The sequence below is a fragment of the Gossypium arboreum genome, chromosome 3 (genome assembly GCF_025698485.1).
Source record: "Gossypium arboreum isolate Shixiya-1 chromosome 3, ASM2569848v2, whole genome shotgun sequence".
NCBI classification, from domain to species: Eukaryota; Viridiplantae; Streptophyta; class Magnoliopsida; order Malvales; family Malvaceae; genus Gossypium; species Gossypium arboreum.
In genome coordinates, this window is record NC_069072.1 from 100,254,992 (window position 1) to 100,261,129 (window position 6,138).

General features: G+C 38.7%; 1 non-coding gene across 1 annotated transcript; it reads left to right on the plus strand.

The window, feature by feature from the left end:
- The first annotated feature begins 4,728 nt into the window (after nt 1-4,728).
- LOC128291313 (small nucleolar RNA R71) lies at nt 4,729-4,835 on the plus strand. The gene has a single exon (XR_008281089.1). It is a non-coding gene; the product is annotated as a small nucleolar RNA R71 (small nucleolar RNA).
- The last annotated feature ends 1,303 nt before the right edge of the window (nt 4,836-6,138 follow it).

Genomic DNA, 6,138 nt, shown 5'->3' on the forward strand with positions numbered 1-6,138 from the left:
CCTACAAGGGTATTTCGGTAATTTTATAAATCGAGAGTATTTTAGGAATTTTACAATCAACGATATTTCGGTAATTTTACAAATCGAGGATATTTGGGTATTTTTATAAACTGGGGGTACTTTGGTAATTTTACAAGTCGAAGGTATTTTAGTAATTTTATAAATCGAGGGTATTTCAGTAATTTTGCAAACTGAGGGTATTTTGATAATTTTACAAATCGAGGGTATTTTAGTAATTTTACAATCGACGGTATTTCGGTAATTTTATAAACCGGGGGTACTTTGGTAATTTTACAACTAGGGGTATTTCAGTAATTTGGTAAACTAAAGTATTCTAAACAGGGATAACAATACGAATGGCCCTAAAGCCCTTCTCGGACCAAATGGGCCCACACGCTCGTGTGGCCCTTTTAGCCCAAATCTAGCCACAGATATGAGATTCACCTAGCCTAGTCCAATATTTACTACACAATCAAACAACTTATCCAATTGGGCCCGTAGGCCCATTGAGCCCACATGACCCCTTTTGGCCCATCGCGGCCCGAACTAGCCATCCTATAGCTAGAGTAGTGAGAAATACACATCTGATTGGAGATCGAAGTTAATCCACGCTCCGAGCACTCTTAGCTGACGCCCAACCCAAACGAGAACGCCATAAAGCGAAAGGGATCAGCCAAGAAAGGTACCTTTACTCTCCTTATGGTTCTCTCTATTTAAAGCCAGCTTCGTATCCACTCTTATGTTAGCTTCCCGATGTGGGATCCCTCCATCATCAGAGTTTAAATTCAACACCAACTCTTGCCGCCCCCTGTTAGAAAAATAAATGCTCTTTGCTTGCCATGGGATTCGAACCCATGCCTCCCCTTAAATGCTCCACACGCTACTTGCCACTAAGCCACAAGGCTTTTTGTGTCACAATTTCTCCAACAATATTCTTGAGGCCTACCTACTACACCCAGGGTTTGATTCACCTTAAACCAAAATTTTTGCTAGAGTCCAGGTTTGAACCCAGGACTTCTCCAACACTTCTCAGCACACTTAACCACTAAAACAAGCCTTCATTAACGAAATTTACATGCACAATAGAATATTATAAGCTGTCTTCAACCACTCTCATGCTCAAGGCCCAAAACTTCGAGGCCCAAATTCAGGGTGTTACAACTCTACCTCCCTTAAAGAAATATCGTCCCCAAAATTTTCGTCTAATAGGGTAGTCGTGTAACATCTACCCCACTATGCTACCGCTGCGCACTCCGATCCTACTATCACTATCACACTTCAACTAGAACTTGAAACATCTCACACGTACAACACTTATTCACAGAAGCAGCCACATATTTATCACACATATATACAATTTCTATATCCAAACATCACATCTACATAAAATAAGTACCAAATTTAAATTTAGACCAATATCTAAGGAATCCATAGTATTTCAATTTCTAAACAAACAAAAGTATTCAGAAGACTTACGGATTTGGCGCCGGAGACTCGGTGTGCCACACTCTTTAAGAGAAATACTTCAAACAGACCATGTGGTTGAAAATAATTTTCTGAAATTCAACCTTTGAAAACCCAATCCATAACCGAGTTGTTGCAACGTGGCTCTGATACCACTAAATGTAACACCCTAAACCCAGCCTGGAAGTTTGGCTCGAATCTGGCGTGTCACATTGAAATGTTTTTCGAAAACCATGTTTCCATTAAAAACCCTTCTTAATAATTAAAAACTTATACCTTTTTAAACCTTGTTAGAAAACCTCAATTTGAATAACATTCTTAATAACTTTGTAAAAATCTTGGCGATTCTTGGAAGCTTAATTTAAAAATAATTGCTGTTACGTGATGTTTTGAACAACAGTAGTTGCTTTGGAAAATCGTGTTCTAATACTAGCAATTATAAGAACAATAAATAAAATTCCAAATTTGAAATCCATAAAATTACAACGGCTTTACTACAACCCACACAAAAACATTTAAAAGTAATAATCAAAATTGTAACATAAACAGTGTGTGTGGCTTCCTTTGAGCCCCTCGCAGCCTCGATCCGTCTAAGGCTGGAAATTACCTAAAAGGTTAATAAACGGGGTGAGTTTACGAAAACTCAATGTGAAGTCCCCTACTATAAAAAGGAACAGTCAGTCATATAAAAGAATTAAAAGTCTGGCCCCAGCCTTACTTACAGTTTTAGTACCAATTGGGCCTTAGCCCATTATAACATATAGTACAAGATGGGCTTTAACCCATTACAGAATAAGAAACATTATCAGAACTAGAATCAGAATCAGAATCAGAATTTGAATCAGAATTAGAATTAGGTGACAAAATCAAAATCAGAATTAGTATCAAGTAACCGAATCAAAATCGAATCGATGTCGAATGTGAGAATCAAAATCGAATTAGTATCGAATGTGAGAATCAAAATCGAATCGATGATCGAATGAATCAAATTCAGAATGTGAATGCAATCCCAACCCAATTCAACCGTATACACCCCCGTACCAACCCTACACTCCATGTGGGGAGACAACTCGACCGACCCATCCACTACTCACCATAGAATTTACAGCATGGCTGCCAGAACAGATATTGTGACAAAGTCACCAGATACAGATATTGTGGCAGAGCCACCAGAATAAATATTTGTGGCATAGCCACCAGAATCAGATAATGTGGCAAAGCCACTTAACAGAATATGTGGCACAAAGCCATCGATAACTGTAATAACTTCGGTACATAGCCATTAGTGACGGTAATATAACTGGTACACAGCCTTCGATAAATATGATCGACACAGAGTCGTCAACAAATATGTTAGGCATATAGCCACAGGTAAATACGTTTGGCACGAAGCCATAGTCAAGATGGTACAAAGCCATATTTAGGTTGCCACAGAGCCATCGATAACGGGTCTATAATCGGCACGAAGCCTACAATATTGATACAAAGCCCATAATAACGGCACACCGCCTTCGGTACCATGATCAGCACTCAACCATAGATCGGTCCACAGTCGTCTCAGGCGACCCGTGCGACCTTAACAGATCAGATCTTCCTCCGTACGAAATCCCAACCCATGCAACATGTCATGTATGCAAAATGTCATGCCTATATTTGAATCAAACAATTACAGTCAATTCATTCATATCACCAACATATATTCACAATCAAATCCGTCAACCACACAATCCAAGTCAGTCACTTGCCACAAGGGCAAAACAGTCATTTAACACCCTAGAGGCAAAATAGTAATTTTACCCTACAAGGGTATCTCGGTAATTCTACCCTACAGGGATATTTCGGTATTTTTACCCTACAAGGGTATTTCGGTAATTCTATCCTATAGGGGTATTTCAATAATTTTACCCTACAAGGGTATTTCGATATTTCTACCCTACAAGGTTATTTTGGTATTTCTACCTTACAGGGGTATTTTAGTAATTCTACATTACAGGGGTATTTTGATAATTCTACCCTACAGGGGTATTTCGGTAATTCTACCCTACAAGGGTATTTTAGTAATTCTACCCTACAAGGGTATTTCGGTAATTTTATAAATCAAGGGTATTTCAGTAATTTTACAATCAACGGTATTTCGGTAATTTTACAAATCGAGGATATTTGGGTAATTTTATAAACTGGGGGTACTTTGGTAATTTTACAAGTCGAGGGTATTTTAGTAATTTTAGAAATCGCGGGTATTTCAGTAATTTTGCAAACTGAGGGTATTTCGATAATTTTACAAATCAAGGGTATTTTAGTAATTTTACAATCGACGGTATTTCGGTAATTTTATAAATCAGGGGTACTTTGGTAATTTTACAACTGAGGGTATTTCAGTAATTTTGTAAACTAAAGTATTCTAAATAGGGATAACAATACGAATGGGCCTAAAGCCCTTCTCGACCCAAATGGGCCCACACGCTCGTGTGGCCTTTTTAGCCCAAATCTAGCCACAGATATGAGATTCACCTAGCCTAGTCCAATATTTACTACACAATCAAACAACTTATCCAATTGGGCCCGTAGGCCCATTGAGCCCACATGACCCCTTTTGGCCCATCGCGGCCCGAAGTAGCCATCCTATAGCTAGAGTAGAGAGAAATACACATCTGATTAGAGATCGGAGTTAATCCACGCTCCGAGCACTCTTAGCTGATGCCCAACCCAAACGAGAACGCCATAAAGCGAAAGGGATCAGCCAAGAAAGGTACCTTTACTCTCCTTATGGTTCTCTCTATTTAAAGCCAGCTTCGCATCCACTCTTATGTTAGCTTCCCGATGTGGGATCCCTCTATCATCAGAGTTTAAATTCAACACCAACTCTTGTCGCCCCCTGTTAGCAAAATAAATGCTCTTTGCTTGCCATAGGATTCGAACCCATGCCTCCCCTTAAATGCTCCACACGCTACTTGCCACTAAGCCACAAGGCTTTTTGTGTCACAATTTCTCCAACAATATTCTTAAGGCCTACCTACTACACCAAGGGTTTGATTCACCTTAAACAAAAATTTTTGCTATAGTCCAGGTTTGAACCCATGATTTCTCCAACACTTCTCAGTACACTTAACCACTAAAACAAGCATTCATTAACAAAATTTACATGCATAATAGAATACTATAAGCTGTCTTCAACCACTCCCATGCTCAAGGCCCAAAACTTCTAGGCCCAACTTCAGGGTGTTACACCCATTATAAAAAATTTTCATCTGTGTCTAGTGTTGGAAACCATGTATTAGAAATTTCCAAAACAATTACTTGAATCTTTCCCAAGCTTCATACAACATCTCATCCTCTGATTGTTGAAAATACGTGATATCATTTCTAAGCTTGGTGTTCATATTAGGTGGATTATACCATAGCAAAAACCTTTGATAAAGTTCATTCCAAGATGCCATCATCCCTGATAGTAAAGCATTCAACCATGCCTGAACGAGTCACAGACTTCTAGGAAAAGTCTTAAATGTAATCGTGGATCTTCAGAAGGCAACCCACTTAATTGTCCTTGTAACACCCCTAACCCGTATTCATTTTCGGAATAGGGTTACGGAACATTACCAAACTTATTACTTAAACAGACATACCTTTCACATACATTTATCATTTCCAAATAAAAATTATTCACTATCAATCATACAGTCCCTAATACGAGCCTACAAGGCCCAAAAAATGCATTAGAAATGGTTCGGGACTAAACTGATGACTTAAGAAAAATTCTGGAAAACTTAGAAAGTTTTTAAAATATAGGGGACACACACTCGTGTGGCCCGGCCGTGTACACGTCCGTGTCACAAATCGTGTGGAAATTCGAAATGAGATCACATGACCGTGTCCCAACCTGTGTCTGACCCGATGTAACTCTTTAACTTGGGTCACACAGCCAACCACACGCCCGTGTGACTAGCCCGTGTACCCTTCGAAATGGCTTCACTTGCCCGTGTGCCAGGCCATGTGCTAGGTCGTGCCAAAACTATAGGGTATACTGACCTATGCCACACGGCCAAGTCACATGCCCGTGTGTTGGCCTGTGTAAAGCATACTGGCTTGATTTCTAATTAAACATCAGGGGACACATGACTGTGTCACTTGACCGTGTATCACACACGGCTGAGACACACGCTCGTGTCTCTACCCGTGTGGACAAAAATAGACTATTTTCCAAGCCATCTTTTTCACCCAAACTCGTATTCACTTACACAAACCAAATTACATATGAACATATCTTCAAATGGCATTTAAACCCATCTAAACCAAGTTCAATTAATGCCATATCAATACCATCAATCACAGGATACATAATTATCACAATTAGCCATTCAATTTCATACCAATCTTACATTCACAAATCACCTATATGGTCACTTTCAATTATGAATTATTTTACCTAAAGCAACAAGCATACCAATCTCATATTTCAACTATTTGATAATTAAAATACAAATCCACAAACAAACATTCACATGGAAATTACCAACCACCTAACAAAAGACCATTTGCACATATATTACATAGCCAAATATACCAAAATAAGCCAAATCATATGGTTAAACATATAACCAAAACAAACATCATTTACAAGTCAAATTAATTGGCTAAATCCATTATAAATATATATACTAGATTAACCACAAATAA